Source organism: Ceratotherium simum, chromosome 39 (genome assembly GCF_057802395.1).
Source record: "Ceratotherium simum simum isolate JZ-2026a chromosome 39, ASM5780239v1, whole genome shotgun sequence".
Taxonomy (NCBI): domain Eukaryota; kingdom Metazoa; phylum Chordata; class Mammalia; order Perissodactyla; family Rhinocerotidae; genus Ceratotherium; species Ceratotherium simum.
The window spans coordinates 7,690,296-7,709,713 of record NC_141938.1 but is presented as its reverse complement, the minus strand read 5'-3'; the positions used below and the strand labels follow the sequence as shown (position 1 = coordinate 7,709,713).

General features: G+C 40.0%; 1 pseudogene; it reads left to right on the top strand.

Moving 5' to 3' along the window:
• The first annotated feature begins 8,598 nt into the window (after positions 1-8,598).
• On the top strand, positions 8,599-9,644 carry LOC101404529 (olfactory receptor 7E24-like; annotated as a pseudogene).
• The last annotated feature ends 9,774 nt before the right edge of the window (positions 9,645-19,418 follow it).

Genomic DNA, 19,418 nt, shown 5'->3' with positions numbered 1-19,418 from the left:
TCTCGACACTTTGGCCATTTTTTGTTCTGTGGATTAGAAATTATTGCAAAACTAAACATCTGGAATTGGCAAACATGCCTCTTTGGTCACACAGTTTTTCTACTTCATGGTTTTCATTCCTCTTCATTTATCATATCTGAAAATTGCTTATTTTGGCACATCTTTGATTGGATTATGGGAGTATTCTGGGATCCTGTGTATGTCAAAATCACTGCACAGTTGAATTCTATTACATTTTTAGAATCCTCTCTGTTTGTCACCTATGACCCAGCCATCTTGTAGAAATTCAGAACTCTCTTTTTTAATATATACACAGTTCTCAACCATTTCCACTTCTCATGTTTATTTTCCACAAAACTTGATTTCAATGAAATCTGTTAATGAAGATTGTGTGAGAGAATGTATGTCACTGGTTCTCAATCTTGACTTCATATTGGAAGCATCTGATTAGTTTTAAAAATCCTCATGCCAGAGCCCCACCACCATAGCTTAAGATTTAATTGGACTGTAGAATGAAAAGAGCATGAACGGTTTTAACAACTCCCCACGTGAGTCTAATGTGCAGCCAAGGTAGAGAACTATTGAATTTTGTCAGACCTCTCATTCAAAGAGAACTTGTATGTCTTGAGTCCTTTACTGTTCATGATCAGATCCTGAAGATCTTAAAGTGATCAGGGCTCATAAAGGAGAAGATACAAAAGAGTTTGCCTTAGTCAATGGGCAATGTGATTTTTTTCTCATATTCCTGGTAATATTTTTTCACATATCTTCTCCCTGCACACGCCAGAGCTGGTCCCATATGCTGGATATTAAGCTATTGTTTTTTTGCTCCAAATTTACCTTTCTGTAATTTCATTTGTGATACTGGGGGATGGGGGGTGGTCTGGGAATCTGTAAACCAATGCTCCAATTTTCCATCTGGCTTCCCTTTATATTCTTCCCATTATAGTCAGTAAAGTTCACATGCACTAATGCCCAACATTTTCCCTTTATCCCTTAGCCTATCATATTGTCACTACATCTTACAGCTATGATTCTGTGTTACCATATTTTTTCTTTTATGCTTTTCATCTTTTAATAACTATTTAGCTATACTTGTATTAAATTATCTTCATTAAAATAACTAGTGTGGTTTCTCTTTTCTTGATTGAACCCTGGCTGATATATCCTAAACCTATGTTGTGAGGTGCAGTTGGAAGATTGCAAAGTGAGCTCATGGTAAAAAGGTGATTGTAATGACCATGTCTTGGTCAAGGTATACAACTGATATTTAAAGTAGTGGTATGATATTTCCAGTGGCTGTGTGGTTCTAATTGTGCCTGTAGATCATTGTGACTCAAGTCATTATGAATAAATTTAACTCTATCTTCATTTTCATTGCTCAAGGATAGCAAAGGACAATGTCCTCAGGAAAGGGGAGATCTTTCTTTTCACTGGAAACAGACTCTTAAGTATTCCACTTTGTAAACATGCTCCCCTGTTTCTGTCGTGATCAATGTGTCCTGGGCTCCTTCTGTCTTCTGCTACATAGCCAGGTACATATGTACATATCAGTCTTTCCTTTAGAGATGCTACATATAATTTCTGAGGTAGCAATCTGGGCCTTTTGAAAAGCTCTCCAACAACTGGTTTAATTTATTCTGCCATTTACCTCTAAGCTAAGTTGCCTACCAACTTCACTGACAATGATCCTAGTATTTGATTGGCTCTTCCCATTATAAAATTACTTCAGCTTTCTTTTGGATTTTTCTTCCCACCCAAACATTCTAAAATGTCTCATCACTCACACTTCCTTCTCTAATCCTTCTCTGTACTCCTGCCATTTGGTCATTTGGCCCCCCTAAAATTTGGCAGCTTCTAAGATGCCATTGATGCACACACACATAATTAGAATACTTTCTCCCACATCCAACTTAATTGGGTAAATATTCAAGTTTCCCTCATCTCAGTTAGTGAGAAATCAATCTCTGAGATCCTTATACAGAGAAATGTGAGCCAATAGGGCTGCAAAGATAAGATACAGAGGTTGCCACACATCATGATTCTGTTACGTTCCACCTTATCTCACTATAATAAGCCAAAATCACTTTTTTCCTTTTTGGTTAGGAAGATTGTCCCTGAGTTAACATCTGTTGCCAATCTTCCTCTTTGCTGGAGGAAGATTGTCCTTGAGCTAACATCTGTGCCAATCTTCCTCCACTTTGCATATGGGTTGCCATCACAGCATAGCTTGATGGGTAGTGTGTAGGTCAGTACCTGGGATCTGAACACTGGGCCGCTGAAGTGGAGCACACAAACCCAACCACTACCCCAACGGGCTGGTCCCCAAAATCACATTTTTAAAAAGAATTCAAGAGTTCAAATACAAAGATTCTAAGTAAAATATATCTGGAGAAAGATGAGTCCTTACTAGTTGAGCAGAAATCAGAAGCTTCTAGAGCTGCTTATTGAACTGGTCCTGAAATGGCTGTGGCTTCTCCTGACAAAGATGAAAGGACTCTGTTGGTATAAGAGAAATCAGGCAGACTTCTTCTTATGACATGGTCAGGAGCAGCATGGTGGGATCAGCAGACATACCTAAAACAGCAAGTTTTTCCATCTGCCAGTTCTTCTCCAGTAAAGTTCTGTTGAGAAGATGGTGACGTGAAGAGTTGGGGACTCTGCTGGAAAGCAGAGAGACATCTCTAGAATCTTGTTGTGCTTACAGCCAAAATTCCTGATAGAGAGTAAGCCTTTTGTGGTGGGCAGCTTCTAAGACACTCACAATATCCCCTGCCTTCTGTTGTTTGTGCCCTTGTATTTACCCATCTCTAATTGGGCTGGACCTTGTGACTTGCATCCAATGAACAAACTATCAAAAAATATTGGGATATGACCCCAGCATTAATGTGTAAATAGACTCAGGCTTTAAACTGACCAGCCCTCTTCTGCTCTCTTACCAGCTCACACTGATGGAAGACAGCTGCCAGGTTGTCAGTTGCCCAGTGGGGAAGCCCATACAGCAAGAAACTGAGAGATGTCTATGGCCAACAGCACACAAGGAACTGCATCCTGCCATTGCCACATGAGTGAGCTTGGAATCAGATCCTCTTCTACTCAAGCCTTGATATGACTGCAGCCCTGTATTTAAATGAGACATCTGTTAACCCCCCCCATAGTATTTAAGCAAATTGTCAATTTAATAAGTATGTCAAAATAATTATTTAATGTACCAACATACATAAAGTCTACAGAAAAAATTAAACTTTGGCTGTCATTCAAAAGAGCAAAAACATACATCTCTGAATGTAAAATCCAAAACCCCAAAGCAGGAATATAGAAAGAAACTTAGGGAATTCTCCTTAGAGACATAAATTTTATTTGAGAAAATGGAAATTGCATTGGATTCTTGGTATAGAAGACATAATTCTCCCTACATATCATGATTAATTCAATGAATTTGCAGAGATACAAGTCACACGTTGCTATTTTTAATTGAAAAAAAAATCATCTGAATTTATAAAATCCCCGCAACTTGGAAGTCAGAAGTGAGGAGTATGGGTAAGCTTCTTCCTGAAGAGAGGACTCTTTCAAGTACTTTCACTTTCCCCTTTTCCTCTTCCATTAATAGTAGCAAGTCCTCAGAGAATGGGATGACAGGGACCAGTTTTGCTAATTAAGAGCTCTGTGCATTGAGCTCTCAAGGCCATACAAGAGTAAATAATCAGCCTGTGCCTCTAGCCCTTCAGGATCCTGGTCACAGTCCAGTGCGGTTCACGTCTGTGTCTTCTCCTCCAAGAATCACCATTTGCATCAAAAGGCTTTTGACTAACTCTCTCTTTCTGCCAGTCCTAAGGAACGAACCTGAACCTTCATTGCTTGCCAGGCGGGAGATGGGCAGTGGATTCTCATTCCTTGATCATACTCCAGCAGAGATACAGAACAGCCCAGTGAGTAGCATGGGGATGGTGGATGGAGAAGGGACCAACACGAGCATTGTTTTTTCATTATTAGGAGAAACAAGAGAGTTGGGACAAACAGATGAGAGGGCACCAATGTGCAAAGTTTCAGCTCAGAGCCCCATGTAGTTTATGTTCTTGGTTCTGGTGGGGATCTCAAAGCTCTTATTCAAACTTCTGCTTTTCTCCCACATTGATTCTGCCATTCTAAGTATCTCCCCCATGACAGCAGGAATGAGTCCCTATAAACTGTCCCCTAAGCACCAAAAAAGGATCAGGAGGCTGATGATGATGATACTGATGAAAATACTGGCAGTACCACAGTATTACAAACCTTTACTTAGGGATTCTAAGCGCTATGCTCTGAGCTAAGTTTTTTATGTAGCTTATTACCTTTTACCTGCATTACCACCCCAAAAAGAGGGAAACACACCTTATCATAATTTTACAGTTAAGGATAGGAGCATAGTATTTTCTGTAATTTTTACCAGGTCCTGGAGTCAAAAGGAGCAATGTCAAGTTTCAATCCAGACAGCGAGACTCCATTCACAGGGCATCTAGACAATATTCTCTCCTGCCAACACAACCTGGCATTTCTCTTCCTTGCATTACAGACAGAGCCCCCCACTCACTGTGCTATTCTCTTTAGGCTTCTGGTAGACCACAATGGAAAACAGTGTGTTTCCCTTGCTCATGAGCTATAGTAAGTATGGCTGAGACTACATACAATAATCACAAAAATGGTTGACACATGATAATTCTGGGAAGTTCTCTTTCTTGTCCTTGCTCCCAGATTTTGCTTCAATGGTTCCACTTCCTCCTTCATTCCTGTAATTTAACCCCTCTTGTTCTAAGGGAGATGTAGAGTCAAAGTGTTGGGTTCCATTCTTACTCAGAAAACAGTTAAAAGGTATACCCTAAGAAGTTTGGGATAAGTTTCTGGATGTCTGCTTAAACCCTCATTGTTAAACAGTGAACAATTTCAGTGCCTGGTCCTCAGAGATATACCATTTAATTTTGAATCTTACCTGTTCTATTTATTATCTGTGTGACACTGGACAAGTTGTTAGTATCTTTGAGCCTCAATGTCACCATCTGAGTTGATCTCCAGTTGATACAACAACATTGAGTAAGAATTAAATATAAAGGGTATTGAATGTGTGACTAAATATGTGATGGATGCAGATAGTAAAGGCAAAGTAAATTTTAGGCCTTTTTATTAGTATCAAGGCTCAGCACCAGAGACCCAGCTAAATTATCCTGTGATCTACAGGCTTGGTTTTGTCTAGATCCTGAGAGAACATTTTATTTCTATCCTTATGCAAGTAGACTCTGATGCCTGAAGGGAACCAACTCAGTCTCATTCGTTTCAGATTCCTCACAGCCTATCATTGCTTGGCAAAAAATAGGCTACAAGAACAGCAACAACCTCTGTTGTATATTGAATACACCTTTTCTTAGTTCTCAGAAACAGAGCATAGGCAATATGACTTTCATACACTGGGCGCTTTCCTGCTTGTACTTTCATTGCTTCCAGTGACAATACATAAGACTAGGCAAAAGATAAAACAGTGGTTGTATTTGTGTCACCAATTTTCTAAGAGACACTTCATTTTTCATTTAATAGAATCTAAAATATTCAATTATAAAACGTGGATACTTTCTTAAAAATGAAAGCAAAAAAAAAAGAGAGAGAGAGATAAAGAGAAAGGGAAGTAAATCTTAGTGTGTGAACTAAAACATCTGCTAGGAATTCCACTCATGCCATGAATGAATTACCTGGGGCATGATAGGCTTCTGTCTCTCTGCCATATAATAGAATAAAAGGTCATTAAACCTTTCTTGGATTGTGTTTCATCAATAAATCCACTGTTTCAATAATGATTCCAATTCTGATTTAAAACCATGGGTGGATATTTACAAAGTGCAAACCTCTGTTAGGTGCTACACATGTCCTAGAGATGGATGTCATTCTTCTCATTTCTGGGTAAGGGATACCAGCACAGAGAGGTGTGGAGATTGACACACACTCCACATTTAGTTAGTGAAAGATGTGGGACTCAGACAAAGGTCTCCTGACTGGTATCCCAGGGCTTTGTTCTCTTGAATAAGCAGAATGAGTGCTTTCTTTTGCAACCTGCTTTAGTCCCATATGTGCAAATGGAAGCAAAACCACAAATTCTTTCTCTTGGAATTTGGTGAGTTCATCTGTGAATTAGGGGACTGGGCAAAGTGGTTTGCAGGGGCCTTTAATTCATAAATATTATAGAACATAGTATTCTCTATGAATAGTAATGCATTTTGTAGCCCATTTTGGAAATCTGAGATTTGGAAATATTATTCCCCATACAAGATGGGAATTTTCATGTGGACCTATCACGGAAAGGCCATTGCAAGACAGACTTGAGGGCACTGTCTGATTCTATACCTTGACAATAAGAGCGTGTAGTTGATTTTTTCTAAATTTTCTATTGGGAAAATAAATGTAGATAATTAATAGTAAAATTGCACATGTATTCATTTTTACAACTCAATTATCTTTCGTGCATATATCTTATGTAAATTCTCACTTGTGTCATATGCAGATAGGTACTAGAATACTATTAGAAATATCATAATAAGAAATTGAAAGATAAATTGAAGTTCATCTCTCAGGTAATACTATGAATCATTTAAAGTGTTTGAAATAGGTGCGTGTACTTCGCAGAGACTTGAAATACAATATTCTTGGTAAATGAGAAATTCTCAGGAAACAATACGTGTATTATCATAGTATTTAGGTAATTTTTCAAGAAATCTGTTTATGAATACACACATCAATACTGATATTGTGGAAACATGGAAAGGAAAATACATCCATGAAATTCATGACAATGTTTGCCTTTGGGCAACTGAAGTGCAACACAATGGGATCATGCAGGGATAGCAAAAAAAGTAAATTTATCAATAATAAATATGAATTCTGAAGCAAGAATGATTAAATATTTATATGTTTAATATGAGTAGTAGCTAATAATGGTAGTGATGGTAAATGTTAACATTAATGGAGCATTTACTACTTTCCTGGCAGTGGTCGTCTACCCTAGCTATGCATCAGTATGACCAAAGGATTTACATGTAGAGATTCTGATTTAATTGGTTCTAGATTGTGACCAGCACATCAGTAAATTTTTAAGGATTAGGAAGTAATTATAATGGCTAACTAGCATTGAGAACCACTGTCTATGCACTATATCATTATTATTTAATTTGATTTTTATAGCAACTCGATAATGTAGGTTCAATTAATATTCCCATTTTACTGATGAGCAAACTACTTTGGTGTTTGTTTGTAGTAGTATTTTCTGTTCTTTTTGCATTTGCATTTTCCCCAAATTAAATCATTTTTGATCTGCTAGCAGAAATGAAGACCTGATTGCCTTCAGGGAGCTGAATTTATGAGAAATGCAATACCTCTTATAAGGAAGGATTGACTTAAAAAATTTTTAAGCTGGGAGAAGAAGGCCATCTTAAGGATTCAGACCTGGATTTGGTTCTAAATTTCTCAACTATTAATAAGAGGTTGGATCTGAGGGAAAAACAACCCTTCACAAATGTTTAGGATTAGAAACATATTTAAGAAGTTTTACAAAGCCACTACAAACAAAAACAGCAAAAAGGGAACTTAACCTCAGATGTTTCCCTGAGATTGTGTAGCATTGATTGTGTAGCATTGATAGAAAATAACCTGGCAAAAATGAAAGATACATACAGATTGTTCATCAGAATGTAATTATTGCTTAACCATTGGTGCTTTGTAAATTAATGCCGTCTTCGTGATCAGTAATGCTATATGGTTCTGTGCATTTACCAACAACTTATTTATCAAAATATTAAGTTCATGAAGCTGAAATATTTATATATTTGAGTTATTTTGAAAAGTCTTTGACCAGACAATCCATACATTTGACTGAACACTTATATCCATGGAAGATGGGTGTGATGCAATCAAATAAAAATGAAAAGCCAGGAGCATAATTGGCATATAAAAATGCTACCTGTGGGCCGGCCCCGTGGCTTAGCGGTTAAGTGCTCGCGCTCCGCTGCTGGCGGCCCGGGTTCGGATCCCGGGCGAGCACCGACGCACCGCCTCTCTGGCCATGCTGAGGCCGCGTCCCACATACAGCAGCTGGAATGGATGTGCAGCTGCGACATGCAACTGTCTACTGGGGCTTTGGGGGAAAAATAAATAAATAAAATCTTTAAAAATGCTACCTGATCAAGAACATTCTATTTTAATTTAGAATGTAGCTAATGGGGTTTTAGCTCATCTAAGCCTACATTCCAAATTGAGTGCATTTCTTGCATTGCATTTGGATAAGATAAAGTACATTTGAATGCTTCACGGTGTTCTTTAATTAGAATAATTTTTTTTCTTAAGAGAGAAGGATATTTCTTATTTTATATTTTTCCTTCAAAAGTAGGGTGCAGATATTTTACTGTGTTCATGGATTTGTTATCTCAAATGTGCCTGCTTATCTAGTAATCTTTGGCTCAGTGGCTCTAAAGTGGGTGTATATTGAAACAGGTGAATAGTCCCAATATCAATAAGGAATAAGTTCTAAAGAGAATTCATAACTGAGAAATATCTTTGAAGGTAATGGGGTATAAGGTTTCAAGTGTGAACGTTTTAGTTTTGAATTGCTTGAATCCAAAACATGAACGTTTAGCTGGTGCCTCTACATTTTATTTTGTTTATTCAACACTCTCTTCTTTTTTAAAAGGCGTCCTATCTAGATGGAGCCACAGAATCTAACAGGTGTCTTAGAATTCCTCCTCCTGGGTCTCTCAGATGATCTGGAACTGCAGCACCTAGTCTTTGGAGTGTTTCTGACCATGTACCTGGTCATTGTACTTGGGAATCTGCTCATCATCCTGACTGTTAGCTCTGATTCTCACCTCCACAGCCCCATGTACTTCTTCCTCTCCAACCTGTCTTTGGCTGACATCAGTTTCAGCACCACTACAGTCCCTAAGATGCTGGTGAACCTGCAGATACACAGCAAATCCATCAGCTATGCAGGCTGCCTAACTCAGATGTCCTTGTTTTCTCTTTTTGCATGTTTGGACAGTCTGCTCCTGGCTGTGATGGCCTGTGATCGGTTGGTGGCCTCTTGTCACCTCCTACACTACCCAGTCATCATGAACCTCCATCTCTGTGGCTTGTTGGTCCTGGTGTCATTTTTCATCAGTCTTTTGGACTCCCAGCTGCACTACTTGATGATGTCACAGCTTACCTTCTGTGCAGATTTGTAAATCCCTCATTTCTTCTGTGACTCTCCTCAACTCCTCAAACTTGCCTGTTCTGACATCTCCACCAATAACATATTAATTTATTTTATTGGTGCCATCTTTGGTGGTGTTCCACTCACAGGGATCCTTTACTCTTATACTCAAATTATTTCCTCCATCCTGAGAGTCCCCTCATCAGATGGGAAGTACAAAGCCTTCTCCACCTGTGGCTTTCACCTGTCAGTTGTTTGCTTGTTTTATGGAACAGGTCTTTGGGTTTACCTCAGTTCCACTGTCTCATCTTTCTGAAGGAAGGTTGTGGTGGCCTCAGTGATGTACACTGTGGTCACCCTGATGCTGAACCCCTTCATCTACAGCCTGAGGAACAGGCACATCAAGAATGGCTTGTGCATGATTGTCAGCAGAATAGTTTGATGTCAATATCTCTGCTTACTTTTGGTTCACAGGACTGGAAAAGGCATCAAAATCAAACATGTGCAACAAGAAATTCTGAATCTGCAGTCACATAGTATATATGTACCCATGTGGCTCCTCTGACTTCTTTTCACTCATTTTTCTCTCTCAGCATAGCTCTAACAGAGTTGGGAGATTATCTTGGACTCCTCACTTAGGTCATAGCCCCTCCAGGATTATGCATCGTACATCGGTATACCCTCTCCCTTTCCTTAAGCATTACCCAGGACTCTGGTTCATTAGCAGTCTTTTTTCTACCATTGCGAAATAATCATGGCTCTCTCTTTCTCATCGTTTATTGTTTTTATAATTGTCCCATGATTTTTTTCTATGTGTTAGGAGGATCTAAACCCTACCTTAAGGACCAAGGCATCTACTATATTTTTGCCCCTTAATGATCTCAGTCAGATTCTTGAGCAAGTAGGGTAACTATTTAATTTACTGTCCAAACTAGGATATTATTTTGAAATCAAAATGTGGCACAACTAATACTGAGTATAAATAAACAGTTATCAGCTAAGACTTTCCTAGGAAAACTGGGATGTATGATTCCTGAGGAGAAAATGGGAGAGGACAACCAGAGCAAAGGCGATTCCCAATGTTTCTGATAATTTTCCTTCCCATTTCATCTAACATCTCCCCAGTCATATTACATAGCCAGACACAAAAGGATAAATGCTGTATGATTCCAGTCATATGAGATCCCTAGAGGAGTCACATTCATAGAGACAGAGAGTAGAATGTTGGGTGCCAGGAGCTGGGGGAGAGAGATGGGGAGTTAGTGTCTAATGGGGACAGAGTTTCAATTTTGCAAGATGAAAACAGTTCTGAAAATGAAGGTCGTGAAGTTTGTACAACAATGTGAATATACTTAATGCCACGGAACTGTACATTTAGAAATGGTTAAGATGGTAAATTTTATGTTATTTTACCAGAATAAAAAGAAAAAAAAAAGATCTCCTGTCAGGAATGAAGGACATGTTGCTCCAAATGTTGGGTGTGTTACCCCTCAGCAATCAACCCATGTAGGGACTTGCCTCAGCTGCAGAGAGCCACCTTAACCAAGGTCATGTTATCTTCCTAGGGCAACCCATATTCAAGGACTGTTTGATGTGGGGTGTAAACATTTGGCCCCATTGCCCTAATTCCAGCCAACTCCACGGGATTATCCTAGCTCCAGAGCTCCTTGGGGGTTTACAGAGGGGCTCGATGGACTTTAACTTGGCTTGAATTTTTCCACTGTCCTTCTTTGCTACCAAAGGGTTTACCAAACTGCAAAGTCTGAGGGAAGAGTCCTTGCAAGACTGCCCTCACTTCAGACACCAGCCACTAGTTCAGGGGTCCCCGGAGCCATCCTAACTTCAGACCAATTGGCTGCAAATTTGGGGACTCCCTCACATTCAATAATTCACCAGAATGCTTCCAACTGAGGGGACTTCCTCAGGTTCGATCACATACTAGAATGACTCAAACTCAGGAAAGCACTGTACTTATGATGACAGTTTTATACAAAAGGATACAAATTAGAACCAGCCAAAGGAAGACGCAGTTAGGGAACCTATCCATACACGTGGAACATGGGTTCCATGTTCTCTCTACATGGATTCTAGAGCCGAGACCTATTACCTCCTCCTAACTACAGTGTGTGACAATACTCAAAGAGCATTGCCAACCAGGTGGCTCACCTGAGCTTTAATGTCCAGAATTTTTATTGAGGCTTCATTACATACACATGATTAGTTGAATTATTGCCCATATGGTTGAACTCAATTTCCAGCCTCCCTCCCAGAGGTTGGGCTCATATCTCTTTGCCAAAAGCTCCAACCCTTTAATCATATGATTGGTGTTTTTGGCATGGAAGATAAATGCAGTCTGCATAGTGGCACACAGAGAAGTCCCGTATCCAACCTGGAGTGATGGAGTCAGGGAAAGATTCCTTGAGCTGAGTAAGGAGTTATTTAGGTGGATGATTGAGTAGGGGCTTTTCTGTCAGAGAAGAGAACAATGGAAAATGCCCATAAGCAAGAAGTAACATGGGACAGAATGCTCTTAGCAGTTTGCTGAAGCACAAAGTGGGAGATGGGAATGCTGAAGAGCGAGGTTGGAGAGGCAGGCAGCGACCACACCTTCAGGAGCCTTGAAAAGGATAATGGATAAAGGATGGGGGCTGTGAAGGACTGTGATCAAAGGAGTAACATGATCCATATCACAGTTTTCCCTGGTGAATGGAGTGAAATATGGATTTAAGGCAGGCAGAACTAAGGGCAAAGGGATTGTTTTGGAATCCTCACATCATTAGAGTTAAGGGACCAAGCCAGCTGCTTTATGGAAGAGGAACATAGGCCAGAAGAGGTGAGGAAATGATTCCCATGTCTTGCTAATGATTCTATCTCCATGCTTAAAGATGAGACCTGGCACCCAAGTGGAATCAAGAGGAACTATGAAGAAGGGACATGTGAGTTTTAATGTTTCCTAGAATATTCCCAGAATAAATGGCAGGATGTCAAGAGGGGAATGGATGTTGGACTTTCCTGTGTCCTTCACTTTCCCTCTCTCACTCACCCCACCCTAGTCTTTAGACACTGCAGCCCAAGACACCAGAGAACACAGACCCTCCTCTCTTGAAGGTCTCTAATAAGAACTCTGGATAAGGGTGCAGAAGGAGGAGGAAGAATAGATCCTTTTCAAGAAGCAGGAAATGTTGCCAAGCAAATGAGGGAGACAGAGCATTCAGAAAGATTTGTCTAGGCTGAATGAAGATGAAGGCTCTGGAGTTCTTGGTCCAGGTAATAGGAGAAAGGAACAAGAAGAGATAATGATTTCACTGTAAATAATGTAAAGCTCTATCAGCACCTGGTGGCATCCGTTTGTGCACCTCAGACTGGTAACTGTATCACTGCACAGTGTGGTCCTGGAAAGTGGTATGGTGTCAAAGAGAAGACTAGGCTTTAGCCTCCTCATCCACCTCCCCATAATCTCCATCAGCCATCCCACTATATAACATGAAATCAAAGTAAAATCTCCCTATGCAATGGCAGCTTCAGAAGAGGAGTCTAGCCATTCACCCTCTCAACCAATTAGCTCCTAGATCTCCTTCTCCATAGACATCCTTGGGTTTCCACTGCCCTGTGCTTAACAATAGCCAACGCTCTCAGTATTCAGCCACTTCTTTTCCCTATTTCCCACAACACTTATTGGGCTATGCAGACTTGGCACTGTGGGCCCACCACAGGGATTAGCTCCTCTGAATTCTTTCTCTCTCGTGATAAATGAGTGATGAGTGATAAAGACAGAAGGTCTGTCCCCCAAAAGAGCAGGGATACAGAACCAGGCATGTGGTACAGGGCCTGACTGATTTCTACTGAAGAAGGCATGAGTGTCTTGAACCAGGCACATGGGAACCTTGGTGACCATAAGTTGATGTCTTGCAGGGTTTGTGGCCCTGGGCACTGAATCCCCTCTGAAGCCTGTTAGACAAATAAATCAATGGATGTTTTATTCCCTAATCAGTTTGGCTCTTTAAGGGCAGGGACCACACAGGATGGGGAGTCTGACCTGCCAATTCCTTATCCCTGGCAGACTAACAGTGAGGTCAGCTGTGATTCCTGTCTGCTGGGTCTTTTTCCTCTGAGAAGAATCACTTTAGTCTTCCTTGGATCTCCTCTTGGGAACAAGTGTCAGCATTTTCTGACTTCTAGTTTCCTCATCAGGAAGATGGCTGAGCAAAGAGTCCCAGGATTCACTAGGATAATGCTTCTCAAACATTAGCCTTCACAATGATGACCTTGAGGATTTGTTAAAACACAAATTTCTGATTCCTACCCCCAAGTTTCTAGTTTCTATCTCAGTAGGTCTGAGTTTGGGTGTAATCATTTGGATTTTTCACAAATTCCAAATTTTGATGGTTCCTATTACAATCCTTTGAGAATCATTGCCTTGGAGCAATGATTCATCATTTTAGCTTTATCAAAACTATCAGTTGACGTTTTTGTTAACATATAGCTTCCCACCTTATCCCAGACTTACCTAGTCAACACCTCCAGGGGAAGAGCCTGAGAATGTACTTTTAAAAGAAAATTACAACAGCTTTATTTTGTTTTATTTTTTACTCACATTTTTATTTTGGAGATAAATATATAATACAAGTATATCTATATTATACATATAGATACCTATAATATAGATATACAACAAAATTTACCATTTAACCATTTTTTAATTGTACAGTTCCGTGGCATTAAGTACATTCACAATGTTGTGTGACCATCACCACCATCCATTTCCAGAACTATTTCATCATTCCAAACAGAAATTCTATACACATTTAACATCAACTCCCCATTTGTCTCTCCTCACAGCCCCTGGAAACCCCTATTTGCTTTCTGTCTCTATGAATTTGCCTATTCTAGGTACCTCATCTAAGTGGAATCATATATTACTTTCCTTTTGTGTCTAGTTTATCTCACTTAGCATAATGTTTTCAAGGATCAACCATATTCCAGTAAGAATCAGAATTACAGACCTTTAAGGCTGAACAATATTCCATTGTATGAATAAACCACATTTTGCTCATCTATTCATCTATTGATGGACACTTGGGTTGTATCCATGTTTTGGCTATTGTGATTAATGCTGCTATGAACATTAGTATGCAAGAATCTATTTGAGTTCCTGCTTTCATTGCTTTTGAGTATATATCTAGACACAGAATTGATGGTTCCTGAGAATCTACTCTTAAAAGCATGCCAATGATCAGACATTCTAGGAAACACTGTCCTAGGACATTGAACAACAAATCCTAGAAAGTCTCAATGAGCCCTCTGCTGCCCTTTGGTAGTCCTTAGGAGAAAACAGAAAAGGCAAAGATTTAGGAAGTCAGATTACTGGATCTGAAAGATTTTGATAGGGGCTTTGCACCTGTCAATAATTAGTTAGTCATATCTTTACTGAATGATTAGGCCAAGTATTGTGTGAGATCCCAGCATCAAATGGTAAAGAAGACACCAGGTGGAATTCCACCATGAAAGAAGAAAGATCACTGGCTAATGCCTTGAGAGAGGGGCAGATGGGTTTTCCAAAGAACAACTTAGATTGAAATGGTAACTTCCTTAGTAGATGTCAAATGGACTTTTTTCTTTATTAAATCACATTAAAATTCTAAAAGTGAGCAAAAAATATACTTCTGGTAGGCTTTAAAATGACAGAGGAGGGCCAGCCCGGTGGCTTAGCGGTTAAGTGTGCGCGCTTGGCTACAGGCGGCCCGGGTTCGGATCCCGGGCGCGCACCAACGCACCGCTTCTCCGGCCATGCTGAGGCCACGTCCCACATACAGCAACTAGAAGGGTGTGCAACTATGACATACAACTATCTACTGGGGCTTTGGTGGTGGGGGGAAGGAGGAGGATTAGCAATAGATGTTAGCTCAGAGCTGGTCTTCCTCAGCAAAAAGAGGAGGATTAGCATGGATGTTAGCTCAGGGCTGATCTTCCTCACACACACACACAAAAAATGACAGAGGATACAGTACCGTGAGAGAAAGCAAGTACAGGAAAACATCGCAGGGTTCCAAGACATCAGGCACATATAAGTCCTTCTCTCAGAAGTCCAGGACATGTGTTATCTTCAAATTATAAACCACCAAGGTAAGTGCAGATATCTCAGTGTCAGGGAAGCAAAGGTATGAGTTTACTGAAAAGACAAGTATACCCCATTGGTCACAGCGCCAAAATCAGGTTATGTAACCAAGTTGCAGACCATCAATCTATACATTTTCAATAAACGATGGAGAAAAGTTGAGCAGGAGCTTTTGGACGATTTCTGTATTTCAAACAGCACATCATTAGTCATTATATAGCTATATTTCATTTCTATTTTGGACAAGAGTATCCTGATTCTAAGTGACCCTGGAAATAAGCCTCAAGCTACTAGAGATGAGTTGCAAGATAATCCCATCCTTACATACCCATCAATAGGCAAACAACAGAATAAGCACTGCAATCATACTTTGGAATCCCATGCAGCATGTCAATGAGGAAAAACAGCAAAACAATATAATCAATATGACCCCATCCAGTTAAAAAACACAATATGGTATTACACATTTTCTGTGGTTATACATGTATGTATGTGAAAGAATAGAAAATGTTTTCAAGCTAGATGAGGGATGGCTACCCTGAACACTTCTCCCTCTAGCATGCAGACACTTTGGAAAGTATAATTGGTGCCAAGAGTGGGCTAGTTTGGCCAGTATATGAGACAGATGGACCATCTATTTCCTGTCTCTCTCCACGAGTTTGATCTCTCAGGATTGGGCAAAGAGAAGAAGGAACTGGATATCTTGAGTTGTAGAGTCGCTCTGATGCAGTGCCCTAGAAATGGAAAGATCTTCAATTGGGGTAATTGATGCCTGTTGGGTCCATAATGAAGTCAAGCCCTGTATCCTCAGGGAGAATTGCAGGGACACTGGCAGGGAAGGAGTGCAAATTCAGGTGAGCCACAGGTGGGGCCATAATGTCCAGAAACATGGAATGCCATCTATTTAATGGATATAAGATGAGGACAGTGGAATCTAGTGACTGCCTTATAGAACAGACAAAAGGTTTACCATCCTCTCCCTGTGTCTCTGTCTCCTATGTCTTACCAATTTAAGAGCTATTCAGGCACACTGTGATTCTCCATGCCGCTCCTTCAGTAAAACCATATACACTCAAATTGTGGTAGTTTTAAAACATGGCTCCCAAATTCTTTGATTTTCCTCTCAAATGTCAGGTCCCCTGTATTGAATCATAATCTGTGATGCAAAGTTTGAATCATAGTTGAAACTACTTGTTACTTCTGTAAACTCTGGATAAATTATCCAACCTCTCAAATGTCAGTTTCTTAGTTGCAAAATAGGATTAATAATGTTTATAATTTTGCATAATTTTTTTTAAAAAATTGAGAACCAGGGGCCGGCCTGGTGGTGTAGTAGTTAAGTCTGCATGCTCTGCTTCAGCTGCCTGGGGTTCGCAGGTTAGGATCCCTGGGGCGGACCTACTCACTGCTCATCAAGCCATGCTGTGGCGGCATCCCATATACAAAATAGAGGAAGATGGGTGCAGATGTTAGCTCAGAGCTAACAGGAGGATTAGCTCAGAGCTAAAGAGGAGGATTGGCAATGGATGTTAGCTCAGAGCCAGTCTTCCTCAAAAAAAAAATTGAGAACCAAGTAAAGTAATATCCCAGCTATTTATTCTCACATGATATACCAAACCAAAATTTAATGGCTTAACAAGAACAATTTTACTTTTATCTCATGATTTTGTGGGTCAGGAGTTCAGGAAGGGCTCAGCAATTCCTCTGCTCTACATCACATGGTGCTATTCAGCTAGCAGTTTGGTTGGTTGAGAAGCCTAAGATAGTGGCACTCATATGTCTGGTGCCTTAGCAGGGAGAACTGGAAAGTTGGTCTCAGCTGAAACTAGGACCAGAGCACCTACACATGACCTCTCCAGCATGCCAGTCTCAGAGTAGTCAGAGTTCCTATATGGTGGTTTAGTGCTGCCAGAGTAAATAGTTAAAAAGCCTAAGGATTTTATAACTTAGTCTTATAGGTGAGGCAACATCACTTTTTCTGACTCTCTTGGTCCAGTCACTGGCTTTTCCAGATTAAAGGAGAGAAGAAATGGACAGCATCTCTGTATGGGAAAGAATTTGTAGCCATCATTAATTTGTTACAGGTAATGAATGCAAGCTTAGTATTGAGTCTAGCACATGGAAAATAATTAATAAATGTTGGCTTCATTAGTATTATAACAGTCTTAATCACCATGTGTGCAGAAATAAAAATGTATGAACAGAAGCAATGTGCATAAAGACACAATCATAGAACTAAACTAAAATTTAACAAGCAACTTTTATTTATTTATTTATTTATTTTTTAAAATAATTTTATTTATTTATGTTTCCCCCAAAGCCCCAGTAGATAGTTGTATGTCATAGCTGCACATCCTTCTAGTTGCTGTATGTGGGACGCGGCCTCAGCATGGCCAGAGAAGCAGTGCATCGGTGCGCGCCCGGGATCTGAACCCGGGCCGCCAGTAGCAGAGCGCCCGCACTTAACTGCTAAGCCACGGGGCCGGCCCTAACAAGCAACTTTTAGATCATTATTATTATTATCATATCATTATGAACATTTTCATTATTTGACAATACTCTTTTTTCATGGGATAACTAGGGATGCTTCAAGTCTAAGCTTTGTATTCATTGGTGTAAACGCAGGAAAGTTGATCAAAGACAGAAATTTACAGACACTAGATAGGATAGAAATTCTTAAATAAATTACATAAGCAAAACTTGATTTTCCTAATGTATAAAAATAAAGTTGTAGATGCCCAAGGAATAGTGGGCAAGAAACAAAGGTATTGAAAGGTGAGCTAGGTTTTACCGCTGCTACCTACCTATAGGATCCATTTAAGTCCCAACTTCATCATGGACAAGAAAGAGAATGTTCTGCTGAGGAATGTTCCCAGGGATCCTATGGAGAATTCTAATATGTTTCTCCAAGATTCCCAGCCCCTAGCATGCACACTTTCTCCCAGTTATTCAATCAAACCCTAATCTATGTGCTTCTGTGAAGGAATTTTATAGATGAAACTAAGGTCCTAACTCAATAGAGCTTAAAATAGGTGATTATCTGGGTGATGATCTAACAACATGAGCCCTAAAAAACAGAATTTTCTGCAGCTCATCAAAGAAGAAGTAGAAGCTTTGAATCGTCAAAAGAATTTGACGTGCCATTGTTTGTTTGAAGAAGGAAGGGGTAATGTGTTAAGGAATGCAGGGAGCTTCTAGGAGTTAAGCATGTCCCTTGGCTGACAGCTACTAAGCAATAGGGCCTGTGGCAGACAGAATAATAGAGCCCAAAGATGCCCACTCCAGAATCCCTGGAACCTGTGGATACACACCTTACACGGCAAAAAGGACTTTGCAGAAGTGGCTAAACGAAGGATCTTGAGAGAGGGAGATTATCTTGAATTATCCAAGTGGCCTAATCCAAATACAATCATGAGGATCTTTGTAAGAGGACATCAGGAGGATTAGAGTGAGAAAAGAAGATGTGAAAATGGAAGCATATGAGAGAAAGAAGGACAGAGAGAGAGACTGACAAGACTACTACCATTGAAGGTATAGGAAGGGGGTGAGTGACCAAGGAATACCAGTGGAAAAGACAAGGAAATGGGTTCTTTCCTAGAGCCTCCAGAAGGAATGCAGCACTGCTGACCCATTTTAGACTTCTAACCTCAAGAAATGTAAGATGATAAATATGTGTTGTTTTAAGCCACTTTATTTAAAAACACTTAATTTTTTTAAAAGTAATTTTTTTTAGCAGCCATAGGAAACAAGTAAAGGGGCCTTGGTCCTACAAACACAAAGGACTGAATTCTGGTAATAACAAATAAGCTTAGAAGTAATTCTTCCCTAGAGCCCCCAGATGATATGTGGCATGGCTGGTACCTTAATTTTGGCCTTGTGATTCCCTGACCAGAGAACCCAGTTAAGGCAAGCCAGACTTCTGACTCACAGAATGTGAGATAAGAAAACGTACATTGTTTTAAGCCTCTCAACTTGTGGTAATTTGTTAGATGGCAATAAAAAACTGAGCCTGGTACATCAAGTGGTAGATGCAGTGGTTCAGCATTGACATGACCATGGTGCACATCACTGGAGCTATTGAGCTTCTCTGGGAAGAAGGAG